Source organism: Tauraco erythrolophus, chromosome 8 (genome assembly GCF_009769465.1).
Source record: "Tauraco erythrolophus isolate bTauEry1 chromosome 8, bTauEry1.pri, whole genome shotgun sequence".
Lineage (NCBI taxonomy): Eukaryota > Metazoa > Chordata > Aves > Musophagiformes > Musophagidae > Tauraco > Tauraco erythrolophus.
In genome coordinates, this window is record NC_141472.1 from 5462888 (window position 1) to 5475210 (window position 12323).

The following is a 12323-nucleotide window of genomic DNA, read 5'->3' on the forward strand; positions in this document are numbered from 1 at the left end:
ATCACTGCTGGAGCTTTCACGTGCAGTTTTTGCATGCTTATTTTCAAGCCTGATGGGAAAGCTTTGACCTTATTGAGAACCTGCCCTCCAAAAAGAGCAGTCAGCTCCATCACCCACACTGTCCCCATATCGGTAGTTTATGACACAGGATTAACTTAATGGGAATTTTCAAATGGCTCAGGAGAAGGTGATGCACAGAAACAGACCTGTTGCTCATCTTCCTGTTAATCTTCCCGTCTCTATATGAGCACAAGTCTCTTGCTAGTATGGCTACACTTTCTTATGGACTCAAAAGACTACCTATTTTTTGTACCAGATCATCAGAGAAAAAACTGTGGAAAAGGTGAGGCAGCAACAGGAAGGAAAGAATTTTAAAAAAACCCACATAAATTAGAGGTAAACAGAGAACAAACAGACAAGGAAAGGATGAAGTTCTTAGGTTAGCACAGAATCAGCTGAGGTCAGATCTAAGCTAGGTAATTATTATTCAGAAAATTAACAGACAGGTTCATTTTTCAAAACAACACAGTAGGTTTACATGTGTTTGTTGTTCATTATGCAGTAGCAAAGGGCACCTGGACTCCTTTCAGGGGTTATCGACTCCTGTTTTATGTGTAGATGAGGACCACAGGGTAGTTTGATGAACAGAGGTCTCAAAGAGTGAGAGCCATGTGCAAGCTCGGAGGAAAGGCTTCCTCACTGGATAATGAAGGGCATAAATTTTATATTACACAAGGCTGAAGCTTGGGTTACCCAAGACTGCAAATTTGGTTTCCTCTCAGAAGTACCTCTTGCAATAAGGCTTGTGTGAGTTACTCCAGGAGCTTTGCAGCAATGGAGCAGAGCTGCACTGGTATGCAAGCAGCTTTGAGTTGAGACTGCTTGGACCCTGAGCCATAACCATGTTGAAGAGTTTGGGTGCAGGTGTGCTTACACCTCACCCTATGATAGCTTCAGCTGGAAAAGGTACTAAAACACTCTCAAACTGCTTATCTCTGAGTTGGACTGGTTGTGATGTGTGCATTTTTCTGACCTGAGCAGCACACAGTGAGTGGCACTAAGGGAAGAAGGCAGCAAATGGATACTTTAGAACTAAAACCAAATGTTTGTTGAGGCAGCCTGGAAGTGTTGGTTTCATCTACTGGATTTGTTTTCCTGTCGTTAGATGAGATTGCTCACCCCCTTATGCTCTGAGTCTTGCAAGCAGGAAAGGTTGCTCGAACGCAAGAGCGTGTGGATGATGTAATTTGATTTCCCAGGTTTCTGGATAATGGATCAGGCTTATACATGGAGGAATCCTTGTGTAATTGAACCCAGTCCTTTTTTGATGCTAAACAGTGTCAGACAAATGCAGGTTGGTAGCTGCTGAGATGAACCTGCCTGATTCCCCCCTTATGTTTTACATAGCTATGGAGATTCACTAGCATTTGCCTGCCAAGGATAAGATAGTATGTAGTTCAGCTAGCGTGACTTAAGAGGAAAAATAACCCATAAAAGTGATGATATGTTGACTGCAAGTTGGAAAGTAATCTTTAAGTCTTTGCAAGAGCAAGAAGCAGCAGGCAGCTAAGCAAATCACAGAACACATCATTTTTCCAGGGCAGCGTTTTCCTAAGCCATAAATAGAAATCATATGAAAATGATAGTATGTGATCCTAAAATTAATGACTGTATCCTAACAGAAAAGTGAATTTTAAGGCTGCCCAGGTACCTGTAACTGGAATATTTCCTAACTTTTGTAGAGCAATGTGTTTGATATATGTAAATATAATACTCTCATAACCTTTCTAGGTTTTTAAGCATAAATCTCTGTCAGATATTGTACCTTTAGACTCATATTAGAGAAGATGTTTTAAAATAACCAGAAGACAAACTTCCCATGGAAAGGGAAACTAAAGCAGTAGTTCCATTTGATATGAGGGAATTTTTGTTGAAAGAGCTGTGTTTTCCAGCTTCCTTCAATATCTATTCTTCAAAATGGGGGAGGCACAGGAATGTGGACAAGAGCAAACTGAAGAGGACACTGAGATGAACTGTTTGGTTAGAGCAGCTATTTCAGGTTGATACATACCATGCATTGAAGATGTACAGTGCATGACGCTTAAACTTTCTTTTTCAAAAGTAGTGCTGCTTTCACTTGACTGATGTTGTGTATTTTGCCATTGCAATGTAAGTCAGTATTACCAGCTTTAAAGGTGCTCAACACCCTTTGCAAAAGCGTAATAAACAGATGCTGATGTGATGCTACTCTGAACTGCCACTAGGTTCATCAACACCTTGAATATTGCATGAAAAAAATGACCCTAGCATTTGATTCCTGAACAGATGGATGACTACTGCTAAAGTGCTGAAAATGTAGAGCTCCCCTAGAGCTGTACTAATCTTAGCTACCCATGTTAGCAAATTAACAGTTCCCGCAGACATGACAGGATCCCTTCTGAGTGACATTTGGGTTGTGCAGGCTTGTGAAGAGTGTGTCCCCGTGTAAGAAGTATGCGTACACGCTTTGGTTCTCCTTACTGTACTCCCTGGCCTTTTGCCAAAGTCTTGAATACCACTTTAATTCCATATTTTAAAGGACCAGTTAGAAATGTCTCCTTATCAAAGCTTCCCAGATGCTGCTGGCTCTGGCAGGAGGATTTCAGAACAGGTTTCAGAACCTGTTTTCTTAATCCTTGTGCTGGAGGGACAACCACAGCGTCTTTATTCAGTTACACTTCTCCTTTACTTGAGTAAATATCGACTAAAATTCAGGGTTATTTTAATGTTTTAAGTTAACTAGTTGTTTCAATAAGTAATGGGTGTTTTAGGTTAAAAAAAAAAAACATGAAAAACTTGGAAAGCTGCTATAGCTTACATTTCTGAACTTTGTGTTGATCAAATCACATGAACGTTGTTTCTACACGCTGCCCGAAAGAGCAACTTTGGATTAACTTTGGTTAAAGATGAGATATTCATCAAGGCACCTCACGGCTCCAAGTCCGAGTTAATTTCAGATGTCCCCATAATGAGGGACCACTTACAATGCCAGCCTTCAGGTACTTCTGGAGTCATTAGAGGATGACACCAGCACAGGACTGCTGCTCAGCCAAGATACCTATTACTTAGCTTTCTGCTAGGTGGGTACCGTAGCTGAGCTCCTTCTGAGAGGGTAAAGGCCAACAGTTAAACTCACCTCTTGAGCTGGCAGGGTGGCTGCACCCTTCCCGTGCAAACTGCTGTATCACGCTCTGTTGGCACCACTCCTGGTCGCTTGCACTCCCTAGGCTGCTTTTTGCAGGTATAGGGGTGGCTGCTGTTGCTCTGACAACACCCAGGCCATGCCAGCGTCTCCCATGAGAGCTGCCGGCTCCTGGGGGTGTCTTTTTGCTCCCCTGGCGTTTCCCTGCCTTAGGAAAAGCCCCTGTGCACCAAGATCTGCCCCTCTGTTGTGGATCGGGATGTGAAAGATTAGATTCTTCACCTGCTGGAGAAAGTTCATGTGGTCTGTATGGTCCGTAAATTCTGTGGGGACGTAAGAAAGGGGATTGGGACACTGAGTGGCTTCAAATTCTAAGCCACATGGCACTACCCGAGAAAAAAACACAGATGGGAGTGAAAGATGCTCAGCAAGTATCTGCCCACAAGGTAGTACAGGTTCTGTAAAGACAGCATCAAACTTGCTCTCCTCAAGATACCTGATAAGCTCTGTGTTGTGCAATAAGTGTGCACAGCTGGAGAGTGCCAAATCAGAGAGATTTTTCATACTCTGGTATACTTTAAAAAATCTTTCCAGAAAAGATCCTTCTTCATGAACGACTTGAAAAAATGTCCCGAAAGTTTCATCCATCTCTTCCTGTGTGTAAGGGACTGGGTACCATTTCATAACAAAATTCTGTGATGGCTTTATGTGCATACTGACTTCAGGAGCAACGACAACTATTTCATGTCCCTTCTGCCTGAGACCATCCAGCACTTCCTGCATGCTGAACCAAGGACTCCCGTCCGACGGCACCACCAGCAGCTTCCCAGCAGCAGCCAAACTGAGCACAGACAGGAGCAGAACCAGGGTCGCCGTGACTTGCTGATGAGGAGTGAGCGGCGAGACCATTTCTGCAGGAATCTGGTGAGTGCTGCCCAGAAAGGAAACCCCCGGTGGCACTGAAGCACCAGCTCTGCACTTTTAAGCAATCTGTGCTACACCCGAACTTTTGATCCTTCAGAGTATTTGCTGTGTGGTCAATGTTTAATCACCGATTTAACTGATAAAAGGCTGAACAAGGAGCAATAGAGTTCATCAGTCTACCTGGGCAGGAGGTAAATGTGATGGTTGCACCAGGTAAGCCCTGCCTGTTTCTACTAGAAAAGCTTTGGCAGCTCTACTGCCTGTGAGCAGCATCTGCCAAGCCACCACAGCCCCCTCAGGCTCCTTGAGATGGTCTTGGATCTCAGATCTCACATAGCCATCTCCAAGGTGAAATCTTCTGAGGCCTGCCTGTCATCAGAGACAGTGCTTCTTAGCCTGAGAGTCCACAGCCTGCAACATTCCTGCTGATTCCAGCTGTGGAAATACCCAGGTGAAGGAGCAGACAAATTCCTTCTCAAAGCAAGAAGTGGTAAGGCAGCAAAGGTGTGCCAGGACAGAGGCCTGGCGCGCATTTCTCTGTGAATGCCAGACCCTGCTACAACCACTTGCACAGTTGTGTGGATTGTACGTAACTGCAAGGCTGTGACAGCCCCTCGGGCTGTGCTGCTCATCCAGCACTCAGGAAGGGAGAGAGCGCCAAGTCACTCAATACTACACAAAATACTTTCAACTAACCATAATGAAAAGGCATCAACAGAGCATACTTTATAAATGAAAAGGTGGAGATGCCTACGCTGAAAATGGAAAGGGAGGAAGAAAGTGAGAGAAAAATAATTTATTTTATGAGTATTTGCCTAACTTACCCTAAACAGGAACTTGATTCCTATCTGCAATACATAATCCCACCCTTTTGAACACAGAAGTCTATCAGAGCTAGAATTAAAAACAGAGCACGACCCACCTGAGGTAGCTTCTTGTGAGCACAATTTGCTCCTCCAACGAAAATCATATTGGGCATCAAAGGTCTTGGATAATCTAACACAAAATCTATCCTCATGAGCCAAATGGAAGCCTGATGAAAGAGATCCATCACAGTCACATCCCGCTGCAGGAACTCAGAAGCCAGTTTTGCGTATGGTCGAATGAGAGAATCACAGAGAAAATAATTTGGGATGTCATAGATTAAGTTCTTCACCCGCTGGAGAAAGTTCATGTTGTCTGTATGGCCTGTAAATAACCTGGGGATGTAAGAAGGGGATTGGGACACTGAGCGCCTTCAAATTCTAAACCACATGGCATGACCCGATAAAAAAACACAGATGGGAGTGAAAGATGCTCAGCAAGTATCTGCCCACAAGGTATTGAAGGTTCTATAAAGACAGCATCAAACTTGCTCTCCTCAAGATATCTGATAAGCTCTTTGTTGTACAGTAAGTGTGCGCAGCTGGAGAGTCCCAAATCAGTGAGGTTTTTCACACTCTGGTATAGTTTAAGAAATCTTTCCAGAAAAGATCCTTCTTCAACTAGGGCTTTTAAAAATGCCTCGAAAGCTTCATCCATCTCTTCCTGTGTGTAAGGGACTGGGTACAATTTCATAACAAAATTCTCTGTCGGCTTAATTTGTAAACGGAATTCAGGTGCAATGACGACTATTTCATGTCCCTTCTGCCTGAGACTATCCAGTATTTCCCGCGTGGTGAACCAAGGACTCCCATCCGGCGGCATCACCAGCAGCTTCCCAGCAGCAGCCAAACCGAGCACAGACAGGAGCAGAACCAGGGTCGCCGTGACTTGCTGATAAGGAGTGAGCGGCGAGGCCATTTCTGCAGGAATCTGGTGAGTGCTGCCCAGAAAGAAAACCCCCGGTGGCACTGAAGCAGCAGCACCAGCTCTGCTCTTTTAAGCAATCTGTGCTACACCTGAACTTTTGATCCTTCAGACTATTTGCTGTGTGGTCAATGTTTAATCATTTGACTGATAAAAGGCTGCATGATAAGCCTTCATTCCAGCAAGTCCAGAGGCCAGTGGCGTGTGCTGGATGCATCAGGTAACTCCCATCTGTTTCTCTTAGAGGAACAGTAAAGAATGTCCCAAGAAGGAGGCAGAGGTGGTTCTTGGTGGGACTGTACTTCTGATAGCTTCCCTCTGTCTGAAGCTTTTGCATGTGCAGGAGATGTATTGCGTCCACATCATTATTCAACCTAGCAGAGTCTGCTCCCTTCCCCCTGGACAAGACTTGTGCCCTCCCTCTTTCTTTGAAGGCTCATCTCTAGGAGGCCTATGGTCCCACAGGAAATGTGGAAGAGCTCTTTAAGATGGTTTCTAGACTGAGAAGACTGATGAAGTTGGATGCATAATGCTAGGTTTGTCTGTAGGACACACCACCTACACTAAGCAGTACCTACCCTCAGGATGGAGGGGTTGCGTTTGTGAGCTTGGAGGACAGAGCAGACATGTATGAACGCTCTTTGAGGGGGACTCTCCGTGAAACAATTCAGGGCCTAATTCTGGCTTCATTTTTGTCACTGGCAAATCTTGTGTGGTGTCCAGTAGCGGTGGAGTCTCATGAATGCTCAGGTAGCAAATTACAGTGTGCATGCGGATGTTTGTAAGGTGCCACAGCCACCTCCACCACTTGGAGATGGGTGGAATTGCCACACAGACTTGGTGACATCACCCCACAGTGCACAAGTCCTAAATAATATGCCCGAAGGAAAGCCAGAGCACCAAAACCAATAGCACAACACTCCAGGTTCTCCCATAGAGCCACAGAGGAGGCTTTCCAGTAAGAACTGTCTGCAATGCTATCTTCTACATCCGAGGCACTCAAAGCACACATCAAATCTGAAAGGTTAGTGTAATCTCCAAGGCTGCATCGATCCCCTCAGTGCAAGTCATGCTGTGCTGGACATGTCAAAGCAGACCTGCTCCATAGCTCCATTCAATAGCACCGGGATTTGAGCCTGGAAAAACCTTCTAGGATTTTCTGGGCCATCCCATGGGAGCTGCTCTTAAGATAAATGCAGAACTTTGTCCTACTGTCCACAAATTCTGACAATTCCTTTGGCTGATGGATAAAATATTCCATCAGAGATCTTCACTAGAAGAAACTAGTGTTTCTTTTAAACTGAGCATACTGTATAAGTGAAAGGTATAGGTGCCTACAGTGAAAGTAGAAAGTGAGGAAGAAAATAAGGGCAAAATAATTTCTTTCATGAGTATTTGCCTAACGCATCCTAAATGGGAACTTAACTCGTATCTGCAATACAAAATCCCACCCTTTTGAACACAGAAGTCTATCAGAGCAAGAATTAAAGGAGCGCATGACCCACCGGAGGTAGCTTCTTGTGAGCACAGTTTACTCCTCCAATTACAATGATGTTGGGCATCAAAGGTCTTGGATAATCTAACGCAAAATCTAACCTCATGAGCCAAACGGAAGCCTGGCGAAAGAGATCCATCACAGTCACATCCCGCTGGAGGAACTCGGAAGCCAGTTTTGCGTATGGTTGAAAGACAGAATCACAGAGAAAATAATTTGGGATGTCAAGGATTAAGTTCTTCACCCGCTGGAGAAAGTTCATGTGGTCTGTATGGTCTGTAAATACCCTGGGGACATAAGAAGGGGGATTGGGACACTGAGTGGCTTGAAAATCTAAACCACATGGCATTACCCGAAAAAAAAGCACCGAAGGAACTGAAAGATGCTCAGCCAGTATTTGCCCACAGGGTATTACAGGGTCTGTGAAGACAGCATCAAACTTGCTCTCCTCAAGATATGTGACAAGCTCTTTGTTGTACAGTAAGTGTGCACAGGTAGAGAGAGTCATGGCAGAGAAGCCTTTCAGTCTCTGGTATACTTTAAGAAATCTTTCCAGAAAAGATCCTTCTTCAATACATCCTGTGAAAAAAAATGGACGCTTTCATCCACCTCTTCCTTTGTGAAGGGTATTGGATACGTTTTCATAATAAAATTCTCTGACGGCTTTATATGTATGTTTATTTCAGGTGCAACGACGACTATTTCATGTCCCTTCTGCCGGAGACCATCCAGCACTTCCCGCATGCTTAGCCAACGGCTCCCATCCACTGGCACCACCAGCAGCTTCCCAGCAGCAGCCAAACCGAGCGCAGACAGGAGCAGAACCAGAATCATAGTGACTTGCGGATAAGCACTAATCACCAGGACCATTTTTCTGCAGGAATCTGGTGAGTGCTGCCCAGAAAGAATATCCCCAGCTCCACGCTTTTAAGCAGTCTGTGCTGTGGTTCTCCAGATGATCTTTAGACTTATTTGCTGTGTGGTAAATGTGTAATTATGGGTATGGCAAAGATAGAATAAGAAGTGTTAAAGTTCAGCCAATTTGAACTTTATAGACAGTAATCAGAGCAGTAGATAGACTGGGAAACACCCAACCTCTTTGTGTTGGAGGAACACTGGGATTTAAGGAAATGAGAGATCCTACAACAAGTGTCTGCTCAAAAATCCTCATTAACTGATCATTAATTTTCCAAACAAGAATTTTCAGTATAAAAAAATTCCTCCCCAGGAAGAGTATGCCCCAGGGCCATGAACGCAAACAACATTAATGCATAGACAGAATTTGCAGTCATCAGCCCTAATTATGAAAATTATTGCATAGAAGTAATTTTGACAACACGATAATACAGTATGGAGGTTGATAGTATACAGCAGAAATTTTTAAGGACATTTACCAAACTACTGCATCTCTACGTACACCCTTTGTAGGGAAACTTTTCAGAAGTAAACCCTCGCAGATGCTCAGTGCTGGCTGCCAGTTGTGAAAACCTCTAACAATTTTGCAGAAAATTTTGTAAGGAATCCAGGAGAAAGGACAAGCGTAGGCTGCCAGAGCAACCAGAACATGACCTGCCGACTGATGCATTACAACACTTTATTTCTAAATTATGAAAGGAGGGTTCTATTATCCAAAAAGATTCATTGTTTTTAAAGATCAATGGTGACAGTAAAACAAATACTTTGAGTGAATAATACTGATCTGGCAAACACCAGCAGCAGACCTGCCTGGTAAGACAGGGAACACCCTCACTGGTAGGTATGTGTCTCATTATCTACCGAGCCCAAAGAAAAAAATTGTGTAAGCAAAAATGCCTAGATCCTGCTAACGCTACAGAAGAGCTTCTGCAGGAACGGAAAAGAATTGAAATCAGCCCAGTTTTTGACATGTGTTCTTTGTCTTTACAGTACTCCTTAGTGCACGTACAAATCCCACGAACTCTTGTATACAACTATATACACACAGAGCCTTTGCAGACAGATTTCTCCCTTCAAACATTAATATATTTTATCAAGGAAATCACTGACCTGAGATAATGGCTTCTTCTTTCCACAGTTTATACCTCCAATAAAAACTATGTTGGGCATCACTGGCATGGGATACTCAAAAACAAAATCCATTCTTTTAAGCCAAATGGATCCGTGGCTTAAGAGCTCCTTCATTGTTAATGGTCTTTGAAGAACATCTGAAGCCAGAAGTTCAAATGGCAAATAGGCAAATTTGCAAAGAAAGGATTCTGATGACTTGAGAAATAAGTTTTCCACACGCTGGATAAATGTCATGCGGTCTGAGTTGTCTGTAAATGTTCTTGGGACGTAGGAAGGGGGGTCTGGGCACTGAGTAGCCTGCAAATCAAAACTGCAGGGGAGTCCCCGTAAAAAGAAAACAGATGGGACAGAGAGATGCAGAGCCAGTATTTGTCCACATGGAACAACGGGATCCGTGAGAACAGCATCAAATTTACTCCCTTCAAGATACTGCATCAGATCCTTATTGTGCAATAAACTGGTACAGGAGGAGACATAGAGATCGGAGATTACTTGAACTTTTTCATAAAGCGCAGTAATTCTTTGAAGAAAAGGTCTTCTCTCAAAAAGATCTTTAGCAAGTGAACGCATACTTGCTCCCAGTTCTTCCCTCGTTAAAGGCACTGGGTATGTTTTGAGAGTGTAACATTCAGATGCCTTCACGTTAAAGTTCACTTCTGGTGCAACAACGAGAATTTCGTGCTCTTTCTGGCTGAGGGCCACCAGCACTGAGTGCATGCTGAGCCAGTGACTCCCATCCATTGGCACCACCAACAGCTTTCCACCATCAGCCAAGCAAAACAGAGACAGGAAAACAAAAAGCCTCACAGAAACTAAGTAACTGTATTTACTTACATGAGCCATGTTCCTAGAAATCCAAAGTCTGTTCCATCTGCCCTGACCTAACAGATTTTAAGTAGACCCACAGCCCCCAGCCAGATTCTCACATTCCTCCTTAACGATCTGGCTTTTCCAGCAAAACCAGTCACCAGTAACCATTCAAGGCAGTGATGAATTATTTAAGGAACGTGATAAATCGACTTGGGTTGGGCAGAACTGGGCTTGGTATCTGAGGTTCCCTTGGGATGGGTCCTTTCTGATGTATTCCCTGTGCTGATTGATGTTAGACTGAAAATAAAATCAGACTTCGCAAAAACCAAATCCCAAGTCTTTGACTTGGAAGTAACTGGGCTTGCTGAAAGTAGGTGTTAAAATGCTTTCTTGCGTTCTTTTCTTTTCTTTTCTTTCTTTCTTTTTGATAAGCATTTTACAGCTGTTCCGAAATGCTTGTCGAGTTTATATTTAAATCAAATTATAAAATTATGCCACTATACAGCATGATCTCTTCGCAAATCCTACGGAGGAGGCTCTGTGACTTACATACAGCTCAGCACTGGGGCTAGGTGAAACACCAGGTACAAATTTATTACGATAAGCAACACTGCAGCAGAGGCTTACATCAGCCAAGGAAACCCACTGAATCCATGCATGACACTTCTTCGTTCCTATCCTGACCTCTCTCTCTCTGTCTCTCTCAATCATCTTCTTCTTCCAGGAGCAATAGGAAGGAAAAGCCACTCAGTTCCCCTTGTATCTAATTAAATACAGGAAAGCTTGGACAGAAGTAGCCAGGAACAGCCCTCTTGTTTCAGGCCAGGAAATTATTTTAAATAGTAAGAGGTGGTGTTACTACTTCACGTGAAAAACTAAAAGTTAGATACCATGTCTGAGAAGGTAACAAGTATTTGTGATAAACTTGTCAATGCACAGTCAATTTTGCCATTAGAAAAAAAAATTTGTCAATTTTGCCATTAGATGTAGCCGTGGGACTCAGAGGCACAGACGGAAGACAACAAGAAATCGAGACTGAAGAATCAGTACTTCTGCAATAAATCTTGCTGCTGGACTATGATCTTTAGCCCTTGAGCAAGACGAGAGTGAGAGTGAGCTTCAGAGGACAGTCTGATAGCCTTGCCTGCAGGCAGGATTCCTCTGGGTTCTATCCCAGAGGATCTCCCTGGGTTTGTCCCTGAGGAGCCATTAAGCAGCTCTGATGGACAGAACAGATAGGAAAAAGCATAACCCTGATAAAAGTGGCCATGGGGAGGGTTGACAGCAATTCGAAAGAGACTTTTGTGAAAAAGCAAGATATGAACACCAGCAGCTCAACAGAATTAAACAGTGCTTTCAATGGGCAGCATCCTGTGAAGCACTGGGAGGAGTAAAGCGAAGCCTGAGGGCAGCTAAGGTTGGCTCTAGGAGAGATGTGCCAGGTTTGTAAAAATGCAAATCTATTTTCTTGTGAAGCTTCACTCATTCATGTTCACAAAGGCCTATGAATTTGGAGGAAGAGTAAGAGTGGTGATAGGCTGGAGGAAGCCATTCCCTGAGACTCCTGGAAAGCTGGCAAGTGACAAAAGAGCAAGAGAAGAATACAGGAGAGTCCATTTATTTTTAAGGAACGTTCACAAAGGATAAAACTTTATCCTTTCTAGGAAACAACATGATTTAGTGCTGAAACAACTGGATGACGCTAACTACAGAGTTCTCATCTGCTGAGGAGAGCTGTCTTCTCCCGTATCTCATTTTCCACTTAATCCCTGGCATCACATGAGGCTGTTCTACTTACAGCACAAGAAAGCAAGAAGCTAATATCACATGCAGCAACAAGCTAACATACGTCACATGCATGCCTTTATCAAGTGCTTTTTAGACCACAGATGCCCAAGCGACCAGCTGTCAACATTCCGTATCCAAACCAGATGTCTCCTAAAAATGTGACTGAGAATTCAGCTGTCTAGTTTTTGTGACGGAAGTTGTTGTCAGACCAACACCTTTACCACAAAATATTCGTCTTTGACTCAAACACAACGCTGCTGTAACGGGAAAGAGCACATAATGCTATTGCAC

The 12323-nt window shown here is 43.7% G+C and overlaps 4 pseudogenes; all 4 read right to left on the reverse strand.

Annotated features, from left to right (window-relative positions):
* Positions 1–3262: 3262 nt before the first annotated feature.
* LOC147528295 (UDP-glucuronosyltransferase 1A1 pseudogene) lies at positions 3263–4090 on the reverse strand (annotated as a pseudogene).
* An 859-nt stretch (positions 4091–4949) lies between these two features.
* LOC147528296 (UDP-glucuronosyltransferase 1A1 pseudogene) lies at positions 4950–5887 on the reverse strand (annotated as a pseudogene).
* Positions 5888–7377: 1490 nt separating this feature from the next.
* Positions 7378–8258, reverse strand: LOC147528297 (UDP-glucuronosyltransferase 1A1 pseudogene; annotated as a pseudogene).
* A 1125-nt stretch (positions 8259–9383) lies between these two features.
* Positions 9384–10277, reverse strand: LOC104371606 (UDP-glucuronosyltransferase 1A1 pseudogene; annotated as a pseudogene).
* Positions 10278–12323: the final 2046 nt, after the last annotated feature.